This window comes from Dama dama, chromosome 4 (genome assembly GCF_033118175.1).
Source record: "Dama dama isolate Ldn47 chromosome 4, ASM3311817v1, whole genome shotgun sequence".
In the NCBI taxonomy this organism is placed as follows: Eukaryota; Metazoa; Chordata; class Mammalia; order Artiodactyla; family Cervidae; genus Dama; species Dama dama.
In genome coordinates this window covers 18249368-18265280 of record NC_083684.1, presented here as the reverse complement: position 1 = coordinate 18265280, position 15913 = coordinate 18249368, and positions in this window count along the sequence as shown.

The window sequence follows — 15913 nt, the reverse complement described above, 5'->3', positions numbered from 1 at the left end:
AGAATCTGCAGATTATTTTTGTTTTTTTTTAATTTTTTAACATAAATTTTCCAGGTATTTGAAATGAAACCCAAGTTAGAACAGGCAGTGTAAGCCTGAACCTGGGTCTCCAGGTGCGGAGACTGGACTCCTCTGCGCCCCCTGGTGGCGAGGATGATGCGCACGTGGTCATCCTGGGTGGAGAGGCCGGGGCAGGTGGACTCAGATAGGAGCCAAGTGTTCCGCGAGTGTCTTGGGGAGCGAGGGGAAACCACCACCCTGTCGCAGGAACTTCGCATCCCTTGCGTTTCAGTCCGTCCCACAATTTATAGCCAAGGCGTTGTCTGGTTTGGTCTCGTTTGTGTTTTCACGTGTATTTTTCCCAAGTCCAGAGGGTGGCTTTGATGGTGGAATTCTAGTGGCTGCAGCTAGATATCAGGGAGAGAGGGCTCTTTGTCTGCAACAAACGCACCTCAGAGACGAGAAACACAGAGGCACCAGGAGGAAGGAGACCCTGTCCCGGCCATCCAGCCAAGAGCTGGGAAGCTGGGGGTTCCCAGAGCCCAGCCACTGACCACTCAGAACAGCAGACACGTGTGAGAGAACCAATGGATAAATGAATGTCAGATGCCAGGGGCAGACATGGTCAGAGGTAGTGTTTTATCTTCCCCATGAGTCCCCATGGGATCAGCGTGTCCCTACGAGGGGTGTGAGGATGCCAGGTGCTCGTGGTTTATCACCTCTCTCCCCCACCTTTCCAGGCCTCCCAGGTGGCTCAGTGATAAAGAATCTGCCTGCCAACGCAGGAGACACGGGTTCGATCCCTGGTTTGGGAAGAGCCCCTGGAGGAGGAAATGGCAACCCACTCCAGTATTCTTGCCTGGAAAATCCCATGGACAGAGGAGCCTGGCAGGCTGCAGTCCATGGGGTCACAAAGGGTCGACACAACTGAGTGACTAAACCACAACCCCTTCTTCCCACCAGCTCCCTCCACCAAGCCGTCAGGGCCTCCAGAATTCTTCAACATTGCAGGGGGAGTGCAGAGCGCCCTGAGGGACAGCATCCTCCTGAGAGCGGCAGCGAGGCAACAGCCAGCCTGGCAGCTGCTTGGCCCTCCGGGTGCAGCAGAAGCGAGGGTCCAGATGTAGGTGTCCACCGCGCCCCGGGCCCACACACCCTCCGGAGCGCTGAGCACCGCTGGCCAGAGGGCAGGCATCTGCTCCAGCCACACTCTGAGGTCTGCCTTTCGGCCCACTCCCCACACTGGACCTCCGTCTGAAACTGGTAGCACTTGTGTGGAGGGACCCAGAACGGCCGGCCTGACTCCCATCTGGGGTTCTCCTGTGTGGCAGGGGGGTCTGGAGTGAAAGAGGAGGGGCCCAGGAGCGGAGGGGGAGTGATGCAGAGGAAGGCAGGAAGGGGCTGCACCTCCCTTCCTAAGAGGACATTTTCAGAGAACTTCCTCCCTTGGAAAAGCCCTGCAGAGACGAGGCGGCTGGCTCATTTCAGTTCAGGATGAGTTTTTAAAGAATCGGCCAGGTCCCAGGGGGGCGTTTGTGTTCTGAGTGTCCTGAGTGGATGAAGCTGTGTGTTGGGGAAGATGGTGAGTGGAGGGTGGAGGCCTCCTGGCCTGGAGACCCCAGGAGCGCACCCCCCACCTGCTCGCCTCCGGGGAGGGCAGGGATGTAGCTGTAGGGTAGGCAGCATCTGAGATGCAGTGAGGTCTTCTCAGTGGCTGTTGAGTGGATAAAGCCACTTCTTGGGGACGACGCTGCCACCCCCAGGGCATGGCCCTGTCCCTGGCTGACCCAGGCAGTCTGTCGGAACGTTCCCCGCCTGGCCCTCCGGTGCAGGACAGTGTCTTTCTCAGGGTCCCCTTGAGAGCTGGTGGGAAAAGCACATAAAACAGCTCCCCCTGCCCCGGGGAGGTTTACGAGAGCGGTCAGTTCCCCCGGGCAGTGCCCCAAGATAAGAGGCTACTAAAATGTGCAGGGGGCCGAGGGGATCTCTTGGCCAACAGAAGCAGCTCCAGGGGAGAAGGGACCCATGCATTCCTCCTCCCAGCCCCTCCTGGGTCCTGGTTCCCAGGGACCCTGCATCCACTTCAGCGCAGTGACCGTCGCTGAGCTGGCGCCCAGGGCTGAGGCCTCCCAGGCCCTGGGAATTCACAGGAGTAGATAAGGCGGCCCTTATTCCTCTGAGCCCGGAGCCCGGCAGACCCACTGAGTGAAACCGCTTGCTATGGGAGCCTGATAAGCATCGGGATTAAAAAAAAACCCCGGTCGCAAAACTTAAAAAACACCCTTAAAAAAAAAAAAAAAGTGTGTATTGAAATATGCATGTCATAGGCAGGGAGCTTGATGGATTTTTGAGAGGTAAACACTGGCCTGGAACCAGCCCCTGCGGCCCCCAGCGCTCCAGTGCCTCCCACTCCCCCGTCCTGATAAGGCTTATCAGGCCGGCCTCGGCCAGGGAGGCAGAGCCACCCCGTGTGATGCAACAGATTTATCATAGGGTCTGTACCGGACACAGCTGTGGGAGGAGCTGGGGAGGGTCAGAGATGAGTTCCGCCCCGCCTTCCAGAAGCATCAGTGCCTCGAGCGCGGTTTGCAGGGACTGACCTTGGAAAGCAGGCCAGCACATGTGTTCCCCCACTGGAACCCGGTCCCCTGATGGATGCGAGCTGCTTCTACGGTGGCGGTCCAGGGGTCACTGCCGGTCCACGAGGCAGGAGGGCAGGAAGGAGAGGAGGACAATGTGCACTGGGGGCACCTCGGGCGTCGGAGGGGGGCGTGTTGCTGCCGCTCCCCTCTCCCTTCCAGATCAACTGCACGCCCTCTTTCTGCCACGACAACCTGGGGCCACTCAGTGAAAAGTGGGCCCAGCTCAGGCAGGTGGACGCAGCCGGACACCCGCATGGGCGCAGATCCAGGTCACCTCTCTGAGTAGCTGTGCCAAAGCCTGGCTCAGCGTGACATGGGTGAGAGTCACCCCCGGGGCCGTATGCAGCAAGGTTTGTTCAAGCCCATGTTTGCAGGATAATCATGTACAATTACTCCATAGTTATTTATTCGTGGAGCTGCAGCGAGGCACTGAAATACTTTCCAGTCACTGCCTGTTGGAGATAGTGCTGCCTGAGTGTTCGGTGCCCGTCTCCTGGGGGCCACACACACACTTGGGGATAGGCCTAAACATGGACTCTGTCACGAGCTAGGCCTGTGCATGTGTGTGTGCTAAGTCACTTTAGTCGTGTCTGACTCTTTGCAACCCCATAGACTGTAGCCCGCCAGGCTCCTCTGTCCGTGGGATTCTCCAGGCAAGAATACTGGAGTGGGTCGCCATGCCCTCCTCCAGGGGATCTTCTCAACCCAGGGATCGAACCCATCTATGTCTCTTAACATCTCCTGCATTGGCAGGTGGGTTCTTTACCACTGGCCTAGGCCTGTAGATACAGCCAATTCCCCAAAGTGGTTCGTTACATCGAGTGTTGCTTGTCCTTGTTTGTTTTGCGTCTTGAGTCCGGATTTTGACTCCGTTACATAGAAGCCAAGTTGCTATTTGGTTTTTTGGCTGCGCTGGGTCTTCCTTGTGGCATACAGGCTTCTCCCGTAATGGAGCATGGGCTCCAGAGCGCACGGACTCTGCAGTTGCAGCCTGCAGGCTTCGTTGCCCCAAGACATGTGGGATCTTCATTCCCCGACCAGGGATCGAACCCACATCCCCTGCATCAAAGGTGGATTCTTGACCACTGGACTCCCAGGGGCATCCCCAAAGCCAGGATTGTGCCCAATGCCCCCAGAGTTGAGAGGAGGGGCACACCCAGGAGGAGGAATCATATGCACTATTTGTAAACACTTTTATTCCTTGTTTACTTGCTTCTTGTCTGCCTTTCTCCCACCCCGAATTGTGAGCTCTTTGGGGTCAGAGACCATGTAAGCAGAATGAGCCCCCCTCTTTGGTCCTCACCCCCAGAACCTGTGAAAATGTTGCCCTCCTCCCCGACCCATGGCAGAGGGTGATTAGGGTCACAGACGGCCCTGAGCCTGGGGGATTCTCCCGGATCATTTGCTGAGCCCACGGTAATCACAGCATCCCTAAGAGTGGCTGGGAAAGCAGAGCTGAGACCTGCAGAGCCAGAGTGATGGCTCCCCAGTGACCCTCAACGTGTCCTGGCTTGGAAGTTAGAGAGAGGGGCCCCCTGCCAAGGAGTGCAGGTGCCTCTGAAGTCAGGGAGGGGGCTCTCCTGGGGGTCCAGTGGCGAAGGCTCTGGGCTCCCAGTGTGGGTTCCCAGGTTCGATCCCTGGTCAGGGAACTAGATCCTGCTTGCCACAACTAAGTGTTCAGGTGCCCCAACTGAAAACAAGATCCTACATGCTGCTACCATGACCCGGAACAGCCAAACCAATCAATCAATACTTTTATAAAATAAAATCAGGGAACAGCCAGGAAACAGATTCTCCCCTAGCGACTCCAGAGGTATGTGCCGCTCCAACACCTGATTTTAGCCCTGTGAGACCCTTGTTGGACGTCTGACCCCCTGAATGCCGAGAGAATGCACGTGCACCATTTAATCCACCTGAATTCATAGTGTTCCTTACAGCGGCCACGGGACACAGGGACTGTCTGCTCGGCGCTAGGACAGGGAATGTCCTAGGCTCTGGCCCAGAGCAGACCCACGATGAATGTTTGTTGAGTGAATCAACCCAGTGGGGAACTCACTGCTAAGTGTGTGGTGTGCCAGCAGCTTCATACCCAGGGAGGGTCACCGACTGCAGCCCCTGAAAATACACAGTGCCCAGGGAAATTTGAATTTTAGATCAACAATGGGCCAACTTTTATAAAAGTATGTCCAATGCTATACCAAAAAAAAAAGTAAATCACTGTTTAGCTGCAATTTAACTTGACTTGGATGTCTTGTATTTAATCAGGCAGCCCAGTGACTTCCCATGTGGGAGGATGTGTCCGAAATTCACAGCTGGTTAGGGGCAGACCTGAGGCCTGAGGGCGGCCCCAGTGGTTCCCAAGGCCTATGCCCCTCCCGCCCCAGCTCCAGCTGCTGCTCCAGGGAGTGATGGGAATGGTCCATCCGCATCCTCCCGGGGTCCCTTCACCATCCCCCAACAGGAACCCCATGCTCTGGGGAAGCGGGTTCAAAGGGTCCCTCTGCTGAGCAGAACCAGGGCCAGGCGACCTCCAAGAGTCTCTGAGCCACGTCCTGTCCGGTCCACGTGGCACCCACGGCCAGACAGCTGAGAGTCCGGGAGACCTCTGCTGCTTGCTGTCTTCCTGCCAAGCTGGCCTTCCCCTGCGCGGGTCCGAGGAAACAGCAGGCGAGGGAAGCCCTTCCCTGGGAGGCAGAGCCCCCGGAATGCAAGCTGGACAGAATCTCACTGTTCTATTTCAGGGAAAATAGTACAAAAATAGGGTCCACACAGAATTCTTTCCCCCGGAGCCACACGGCTGCAGGAGGACCGGTCAGTGGCTTAAGGGAGCCTCACAAACACCTTCAGGAAACACCTTAGCATGCTTGCCCAACACAAAAATAACCTCTGAGCAGAGCCCCGGGGGACGAACTTCTTTGGCAAAGGGCTTTACCATTCTTTTCATTAGTGAGGACTTCAGACCTCCTCAGGTTTTTCAAGGAAGTGAACATGCAGCAGGTCCAGGGCTCTGCCCAAGGTCATGAAGCACAACTGTGTTTTCTCTGCCCTCCAGCCCCCAGGCAACTACTTGCCCAGGGATGGAGTTGGACCACCTCTCCTCTAAGACTTCCAGGGCAGTGAGCATTCAGGCCTGACCCCTCCCCATCGGCCCCGCAGCCCTCAACGCAGGTCACCTGATCCTGGCGTGAGTCTTCCGAAATAATGCCAGCTTCACACAGATGTCAGGTTTTATGAGCTCGACTGCAAATACGATCTTCCTGGAGTTAGAGAAGCAAATTTTGAATCGCTCCCCAGTTCACAAGGTGAAGGGAGGGGGCAGCATCAGGCTTCTGGGGGGAAGTGGAGCACCGGCAGGGTCATCAGATTGGGACGTTTGAGCGGCATTGAATAGAAGGACAGCCTGCAACATTGAGGACAGTTGTGGAGCCTGTTCAGAGCAGTGCAGTACCAGGGGGCGGCACCCCGGAGGCTGCCACTGCTTTGGGGCATAAAGGAGGGAGGTGTCGAGCTTGGAGAGATGGGCCATGTGGATGCCAGGGACTGATGGACAGTGGGATGAGCCTCATGGGGTCAGACTAGTCAGAGCTAGAGAGGGGCCAGGTCCCTCTGGAAGAACGTTGCTGTTGTTCACTTGCTAAGTCGTGTCCGACTCTTTGCGACCCCATGGACTGCCGTGTGCCAGGCTCCTCTGTCCTTCACCATCTCCCAGAGTTTGCTCAAAATCATGTCCGTTGAGTTGGTAATGCTATCCAATCATCTCATCCTCTGCCACGCCTTCTCCATTTGCCCTCAATCGTTCTCAACATCACGATCTTTTCTGATAAGTTGGCTCTTCGCATCAGGTGGCCAAAGTATTGGAGCTTCGGCTTCAGCATCAGTCTTTCCAGTGACTATTCAGAGTGGACGAGCATGGCAGGGATCCATTATCAAACAGTCTGGGGGAGGAAGGCATGTGTGTGGATGTGGGGTGTGTGTGAGTGTGGACAGGCTTGGAACCTACCTGTCTCCCTGTGGCTGATTACAACCTGATCGACTTACACAGACAGTCACACACCAAACCTTGTCCATCAGATCTTTGTCTTCTGGGGAAATTTATGAGACTAAACTTCCACATCACAGTATAGAACTGGACTATGAATAGCAGATAAAATACAAACACACACTTTGCCCAGGAAACATCACGTCTGTAAGTCCCAAAGCATTTCAGCTAAAAGCCTTTCTCACTTAGCTCCTGTGGGGGGACTTTTCCACCTGGGCCAGCCTGGTTGGGGGGTCCAGAAGTATTTCCTGAGGATTTAAGCTTCCAAAGAGCAGAAGCTGTGCTCCCCTGGTCCACTGCTCCGGGCTACTGTCTTCATCCCCCGAAAGACCTCCCTGAAGCAAGAGGAGCCCCATTCACGACTTTGAGGAGCTTCTGTCTTGGTTTAAACTGAGGGTCCTCTGCCTGGAAACTTTCTGGTGCTGATTCAGTGTCCATGAAATGCTTTGGAATGTCAGTTCAGAAGGGGGGAGTGGTATCCATGGCAACACAGCTTTCTCTGACGTGGTCCTCACTCCAGGCTGGGCTGAGTCACTGAAACACGAGCAGGGTGACTCACCCAGGGTCAGAGTTCACAGGAATGGTCGACACGTGTTTTGGTCCTTATTCTGGAGTTCCCATTCTTGACAATAAGGACCCTCAAAGCGGGGGTGGTGGACAGGGAGGCTGCCGGGGGAATCTCCCTAGGATGGGTTTCCCCAGAATTAAGGAGGGCAGCAGACTGGCTTCAGAGATTAGATTCTGCCTGAGATCCCTTGGGCTGCAGGGTCCTGGCAAGTTAGTTGTTTACAGAGTTGAGTCTCTGCCTTTCTTACCTGCAGGACTGGTGGGAGCATTCAAAGAGATGGTATTTGTTTAAAAAAAAAAAAAAAGGTGCCTGGCGCAGAGTCTGCTGGGGTTGGAGATATTTCTATTTTCTTATCCCAGGATGGAGTTGTCCTGTCCACTAAAGATAGTTGTTATCTGTGAAAATCCCCATCTCTTTGTGCAACACACTGTCCAGCAAAAGATACTTCATGTGTTCCATTCTATCTTCCCAACCAGCCAAAAAGAAAACAGATGCTGGAAGGGGAGCCAAATGCCGTAGGCGCTGTTCTCTCCCCCAGAGCATTACGGCATCCTCCTCGCCGGTGGTGTCCAGGGAGGTCTTGTGCCATGGACATCGCCCAGCCTCCTGACGATGCCAGGAATCCGGTCACTGGGGAAACCTCTGAGCCATTTCCATACAGATGAGGGAACTCTCCAGGACTCCAAGCTCAATGCCAAGGCCAGCAAGTCATCTTCCAAATCCAGTTACCTGAGATCATCAGCGGCTTTGGACGTGTCCCCGGTCGACCGTTTAAGTCCATCGCTGGAAAGCAGCCTCACCAGCACACAGTGCAGGAGATAGCCCCGGGGCCTTGGCCGGTCCAGCCCTGCCTCAGTGACTGGTGGAGGACATTAACAACCCCGAGTGTGGGCTTTTCCGAGTTTGTCCTTTTGTCGATGGCTATCAAGAGAATTACGGCAACACAAGCATCTAAAATGGCCCTATGGCCAATTCTCAGGCTATGAATCATTAGACCAACGTGGTCAAATTCTGTTGTCAATGACCCGGGGAGTTTGTTGGGAGGAAGGAATTGGGTTCAACATCATGCAGACATTTATGCTGGGGAACACTGGTGAGGACAGGCAAGTTTCCGAGGAGGGAAACTCATGAAAGGGGGACTTTTTCTGCTTTTTGTTTCACTTGAGCTGTAATAGCAGCTCTTCTGGGAACTGTGGGACCTCATGGTGGACCTGGTCTGGGCATGTTCCATCAGGTGTCTCCTGAGATCCTCCCAGCAGCCATGTGAACCGGTGTAAGTGTTCCCGCGGACACACACAGAAACGGAGGACCCACTCAAACCTGTTTTGAAATAAATTTGGACTTTCAGAAAAGTTACAAAGAGAGTAAAATAACTTCCAAAAACCTTCAACCCGGCATCCCCAAAGGCTAACATCTTACCAAACTTGCTTTGCCATGTCGGGCACATATGATATCGTTTTCCCTCTGAACATTCCAGCATCAATTTCCTAAAAACAGGGGCACTTTGGAACATAACCACCGGAAGGACATCAAAAGGAGGAATTCATCCCTAGTACAATACTTTCATCTACTTTGGGTAGCTTATTCAAATGTCACTGATGATCCCACGAGTGTCCTTTAAGTCTAAGAGAGGGACACAGAGGTCTCTCACTCTGATTGATTCAAAGTCAAATTCAGGACCACAGGTACCATTCAATTGTCCTGGATTTTTAGCCTCCTTTATTCTGGACCATCCCTCAGTCTTTTCTAGTCTTTGAAGAGTGTGGCATTTTTGATGAGGGAAGACCTGTTATTTTGTTGAATGGCTCTCAATCTGGGTTTATCTGATGTTTCTTTGTGATTAGATTCCCTCATGAATTTTTGGCAGGAATGCCCCAGAAGTGATGTTGTATCCTTGTCAGGGTATCATCTCAGGAGCCATTTGTCCTATCGTTGGTGATGGTAACTGGCCACCTGGGCAGGGTGATGTCTCTCCTCTATAAAGTCACCGTTTCCCTCTTTGTGGTTGATAAATATCTGTCAGGAGCTACTTTCAGTTCAATTCATTTCCTCCGTCATGTCCGACTATTTGTAACCTGCAGCATGCCAGGCTTCCCTGTCCTTCTCCATCTCCCAGAGTTTGCTCAAACTCATGTCCATTGAGTCATTGATGCCGTCCAACCATCTCATCTTCTGTCACCCACTTCTCCACCTGCTTCAATCTTTCCCAGAATTAGGGTCTTTTCTAAGGAGTCAGTTCTTCACATCAGGTGGCCGAAGTATGGGAGTTTCAACTTTAGCATCAGTCCTTCCAATGAATATTCAGGACTGATTTCCTTTAGGATTGACTGGTTTGATCTCCTTGCAGTCCAAGGGACTCTCAAGAATCTTCTCCAACCCCGCAGTTCGAAAGCATCAATTCTTTGGCGCTCAGCCTTCTTTATGGTCCAACTCTCACATCCATACATAACTACTGGAACAACCATAGCTTTGACTAGACGGACGTTTGTCAGTAAAGAGATGTCTCAGCTTTTTAACGTACTGTCTAGATTTGTCATAGCTTTTCTCCCAAGGAGCAAGTGTCTTTTAATTTCATGGCTGCGGTCACCATCTGCAGTGGTTTTGGAGCCCAAGAAAATAAAGTCTGTCACTTTCCATTGTCTCCCCATCTATTTGCCATGAAGTGATGGGACCGAATGCCATTCTTAGTTACTTGAATGTTGAGTTTTAAGCCAACTTTTTCTCTCTCCTCTTTGAGGCTATGCAAAAATCCTTTTACTCAGCATCCTCTTACTAGTTTTAGAACCCATTGGTGCTAAAACCTGCCCCCTTGTCAACATACCCTGTGCAGTTAACAACCTGTACAACTATAGCCAGGCCCAGATTCCAAGAGAGCCCTGGATTTTTTTTTTCTTTCTGCTCTGGGTTGTAACCTGTGATCAACAATATATATTCTGTTGCCCCAATGTCCTAGGTTTGGCCAGTGGGAGTCCCTGTGGGTTGACTTTAAGAATGCCCCATTATTCATTGAGCACTTCTGTGAGTCTGTTACAATGAGATGCTCCAGGCTACGAGCCAGTCTCCTCTGCAATTTTCACTTCCTTTTCCCCACGTGCTTGCATCCACCATAAGCAGCATCTAAATCCCTTGACTTGTGCTCACGTACTCTGTATGTTCATGCATCCACTTCAACATCAGATGTGAGGGGCTCTCCTCTGGAAATGACACTCGAGGACCAGCAGTTGGAAGGACTGAAAAATAAGGTGGGCCCAGACAGGTTTCTTGGATCCGTGCAGGTAATCCAGCCGTGGCTGTCAGTCAAGGAAGCATGCTCGTTACCCAGGGTTCACTTTAGCCTCGCCAATTAACTTCCTCCAATTTTGCAAGTAAAGCCCGGCTGATAGACATTTATTGTTGCAAGATAGTCATTTACCTTGGAGAGTGGAGGATTAAAGCAGTCCTAAGTCAGGATAATGCACCAGGGTAAGAACGCTTAATCTCCAGGGAGTGCCCCAAATCCCCACGACATGCATTTAATGCTTTCTGTGCATTTGGAAGCCTTGTGATAAGCAAAAAGAGGTAGAAACTACACAAAGACGGGAGTTTTAATCAGTCAATGATCTAAGCTGTCACTAGCTCATATAGTATCTGTGTACAAATTAGAAAAAGATGCTTTTCTCCCTCTAGTAGCTATAGCCCAAGCCACGTGGAAGGTTTGCAAGTGCAGTGTGGGATAGCCGCTGTCCCCTTGCCTACATACCTTTTGCAGTGAACAACCTGTGCAACTGTACCCAGCAGCCCAGAGTCCAAGAGAGTCCTGGGTTTTTTCTTTCTGCCACAGGGATTTCTGTGGACAGTCCACAAAGAATGAAGGGCAGTGGCATGGTTAAATGTCAGCGTTTGGCTGTGTACAAATGTCAACTCCTTGAAATACCTGCTTTCATGAGTTCCTGTCACCTGGGCAGGCTCAACTCCTGTTCAGAGGAAGGTAGGTTAAGAGGCCTCTTGTCAGCGCCCTCACTCTGTTTGGACCTGTGAGGTGGGCAGAAGAGTACGGGATGACTCACTTGGAAACCTGCCCTCGCTGGGGGTGTTCCTCCCAGAAAGATAGTGTCTCTGGAGCTGCTGTGACTTAGTGGCTAGAGCATTGAGCAGCTGTAACATGGGTAATCAGGTTGTTCCAATCATGTGCTGTGAACATCTGAGAATGCGGGCGAACATCTTGGGGGGCAGAGACAGGCTGTAAGGAGAGCACAGCATGTAGAAGGGAGAGGAGGGGGACCTGGGAGTCCAGGAAAGGAGGAGGCCCCACTGTCTCACATCTGTCTGTCTCATGTTGGTGTTTTTATCTCCATTTTACAGAAGAAACTGAGGCTCAGAAACCGTGAAGCAAGTTCCGGGTGTGAATAAATAATTATACCCCAGTGTAATCATGTGACAAAGCTCTGTCCAGATGGCATAGTTTGTATTTTGATCCTATATATTACCTCACCTAAACTTTCTAGGGTTCCTACGTTTTCATATTTAAGGAATGGAGATGTTAGGATTAGTGCAGGTACATTTACAGAAAACCCCAAATAACAGTGGCTGTAACATACAGGGGCTTATTTTTCTCTTTTGTAAAACAAGTCTAGAAATAGGGAGCTCAGAATCAGTACACTGGCTCCACAGTCATCAGGGATTCAGATTCTTTGTATCTTTTGTTTTACCAACCTTAGCACCTCCTGGTTCAAATACTGATCACCAGCCATTGTGTTTGCCTTCTAAGAAGCAGGAGGGAAAAAGGGAATGTACTGTGTGTCTTTTTTTATTTTTTTTCCATTTATTTTTATTAGTTGGAGGCTAATTACTTTACAATATTGTAGTGGTTTTTGCCATACATTGACATGCATCAGCCATGGATTTACATGTGTTCACTGTGTGTCTTTTTATTTCTCAAGGAACTTTCCCAGATGTCCTGCCCAATCATATTCCCTTACTTTTCATTTGGCAACTGGAGCTGCAAGGGAGGCTGGCAATTTGTAGTCTTTTCATTGAACACACAGTCTTCTGGGATAAACATGAGGTCCTGTTAAAAGCACATGAATCAGGGTAGGCTAAGTGCTGAAACAAACCAACCTCCAGTCTCAGAGATTTAATAAAATAAATGTTATCTTGTGCTCACATTGGGCCTCCCAAGTGACAATATTGGTAAAGAACCCGCCTGCCAATGCAGAAGACATGGATTCGATCCCTGGGTCAGGAAGATCCCCTGGAGGAGGGCATGGCAACCCACTCCAGTATTCTTGCCTGGAGAATCCCATGGAGAGAGGAGCCTAGTGGGCTACAGTCCATGGGGTTGCAAAGAGTTAGCGTGCATGCAAGCACGCTCACATCTAAGGGGCTTAGAGGCCAGAGGGAAAAGACAAGGAGGACTGGGAACAGGAGGATCTCACACATCACCCCTGCTCACATTGGCTGGACTCCTTCATAAAATCTGCAAGGAGGCTGGGAAAAGTAGCCTCCGGGGTGCAGAAAGAAGGGGACACAGGGGCAAACACCAAGGCCATCAGCTGGCCAGGCTGCAGAGAGGGAAGTCCATGGGGCCCAGAAGGCCCACAGGAGGAAGGGCAGCTTCCCTGAGCAGCAGAGCTGAGAGCCCGGGGCTGTGCAGGGTGATGCTCAAGGCTCGTGACACCCCTTCCAGGTAGCAGGAAGAGCCCCTCCTCGGAAACGCGGGGTCACACCACCTCCCACCGCACTTCCTCCAAAGGATACAATTAGTGGAGCGCTCCAGACAGAGGCCGAACATCGAGGCCTCCCCCTCCCACGACCTGAATGGATCATTTGTGGCTCGAATGACAGACAAATGCAATAATTAGGCCTATTTAGTAAAGAGGGGGTGAGAGGTCAAACTAGGAGGCCGACGTTTCCTATTACTGGCCTGGTGACCAAGCGGGGTGGGTGGTGTTCACACAGTTAACCGCCGCCCCGCCCCACTGAACCGAGGCCGAGGCCGGCTGCCTCCCTGGGGCTTTCAGAGGCGGCTTTTAAAACCCCCAGGAGCCAGCCCCAGGCTTGCAGGATCCAGCCTCCCACCCCTCCCTGTAGGGCTGTATCCTGACAAGGCGCCGGGGCGCTGAGCTGCCTGGGCCAGACGTGGATGTGACCTCGTGGTGGCATCCACGGCGGGGTCAAAGAAAATAGACTTGGGTAATCCACCAGACAGTGGGTCAGCGCTCCCTCCCGCCCTGAACTCTGAGCACCCCGCTTCTCGCTCTCTTCTTCTTTTCTTCCCTAAAAATCTGATTTCTTTTCACTTTAACCCAACAGAGATGACCTGGCTGCTTCTCGCTCTTTTCATTGCTCCCTGCCTGAGAGGATGCCCTGAGGGTCCCTCAGGCCTGGGGTGGGGGGTTTGGGGGGTGTAAGCAGGGCAGGCCCTGCTGGGCGTGGGCCGGGCCCACCTCCCCAGAGCAGGCGGCACCTGGGTGCAGAGGCCCCTCATCTGTACTTAAAGATGGTGCGAAGCCTTCACTGCACAGGATGGGTCCTTCCTGCTTTAACGTACTCTGCTGCCTGCCACCTGGTTGTTCTTGCTTCAAAGGGTGATTCAGCTGGGAGGGGGCAGAGGTGAGCGTCCTGGCCCTTGTGGGGAAGGCTTCCTCGGCCCGGTCACTCGGGAGAAGTGACCGGCCCAATGTTCCATCCCCTTTGGCCTTGCAGCGGCCAGGAGGCGCCAGGCCAGAGCTGGTCCCCACCCAGATTTGGCAGATTCTCCCTTGAACTTACGGAGCCTTTGGTGGTGGTTGGGGCAGAGCGGGGAGGGTTCAGTTAATTTGGTCTTAGACAAATGCTACTTCCTGATTCACAGGACAGAAGGATTTAAAAGAATTTTTTTTTTTTTAAGTTTTCATCTCTTTCCTGTCGCATCACTCTTTGCAAAGCGACACTGGGGTGAACAAAAGGGACAAGGATCAGAGACCAGCGGGCCTGGAGGTGGGACTGCCACAGGGAAGGAAAGTTCACAGTCCACCCTGTCTTGGGGTGCAGGGCCCTGAGTGGACAGGAGAAGAGGTGGGGGACACGCAAGATGCTTGTCCAAACTCACATGGCCCCTGCCCTGCGGGATCCAGGCCAAGCCTGCCATCGCCAGTGGGGGTGAAGGTGCAGAGGCCCTGCCCCAGCCAGGAGGCCGGGCTCTGTCTGAGGGGAGGTGAGCCAGAAGGAGGCAGATTTGTTTGTTTGTTTGTTTGTTTGTTTGTGGAGGAGGTCACTGTGTGCCCTCAAAAGCCCGCTGGAGTCCAAGGGACAAACCAGTCCCTCGGGAGAGGTTGTTTTTGTTTTATTGTGCAAATTAGAATTCAGCTGTGGAAGTCACCAAAATATATGGCCCTTGAAAATGAAAACACTGCCGAAGAATTGGGCTACGGGGGTTAAGACAGCTTTGTCCGAAAGCAGGCAGGATGGAATCCAACTCTAGAGGCGTCCTCAGTTCCTCGAGGGCTTGGCCTCCGGTGAACCCAGCGCTCACGGTACAAGGTTGTTCTCGTAACTGGCAACCACAGCTTGCTATTCCCGGAAACTCACCTCTGACTCTTGCAGGGAAACCCGAGCTTGTCGCTTCTGAAAGTCCCCAGGGGCATCACGTTTGGACTTATTTGGAGCCGAGGTGGGAGCTGGGCTAGTGAGACGGATTCTGACGGGGCAGCAGCCTTGGCCGAGGACATGGGCGAGTCAGGGTCAGCATCCTCTGGTCCATCTTGTCCTGGGCTTGTGTCTCTGTGTGTGTGGGGGGGGGGTGATCCTAGGGGCCACTTGCTGGCTCTTGTGATGCACCCGTGACCTGAGGGACCCCATCTCTACTCACCCTCCCATGCTGTTGGCGCCCTTGTACAGATGAGGAAACCAAGGCCCAGATGCCAAGTGAGCTGTGGAGCCAGGTGTCGACTCAAAAGAGATGTACTACTTGAGAGTTGTGAGTTAAGTTTTGTTTGGGGCAAAATGAGGACTGCAGCCTGGGAGGCAGCATCTCAGATAGCTCTGAGAGACTGCTCCAAAGCCGCAGTGGAGGAAAGTCAACATATAAGGTTTTGGTGAAAGGGGAGTTCAATACCATGAAGCACTTGATTTACAAAAGGTTTTTTTGTTAGCCATGAGGGTCTGATGTCACCATGAAGGGATTTAGTGCTTCTCTAGATAAGAGAAGATGCAAGGATTGAGATCATAAAATCTGTTCCCCAAAACATCCAACTATCTGAAGACCTGTCCCACCAGATTCCCTGGAGCACAGAGTGCCTCACTCCACCCTGAACTCCCTCAGGGACTGATGAAGGTCACCAGCTATAGCAGCATGGGTTCAGTCTCCGTAGAAGCAGATGGCAAATGCCTTGTTGTTCAGTCATTGGCAATGCTCTTGGTAAGTGCCAATTTGTAGTTGACACAGGCAACACACTGCCTTTCAGGAACCACAAGGCCCTTCTTCCAGTGCCTGGTACACATGTGTAGGAACCATATGATACTGCCAACTGTTGTTTAGTCACTATCTCATGTCCGACTCTTTGCGACCCCATGGACTGTTGCCCACCAGGCTCCTCTGTGCATGGGATTCTCCAGACAAGAATACTAGAGTGAGTTGCCATTTCCTTCTCCAGGAGATTTTCCCAAACCAGGAATCGGATTTCCATCTCCTGCGCTGGCAGGCAG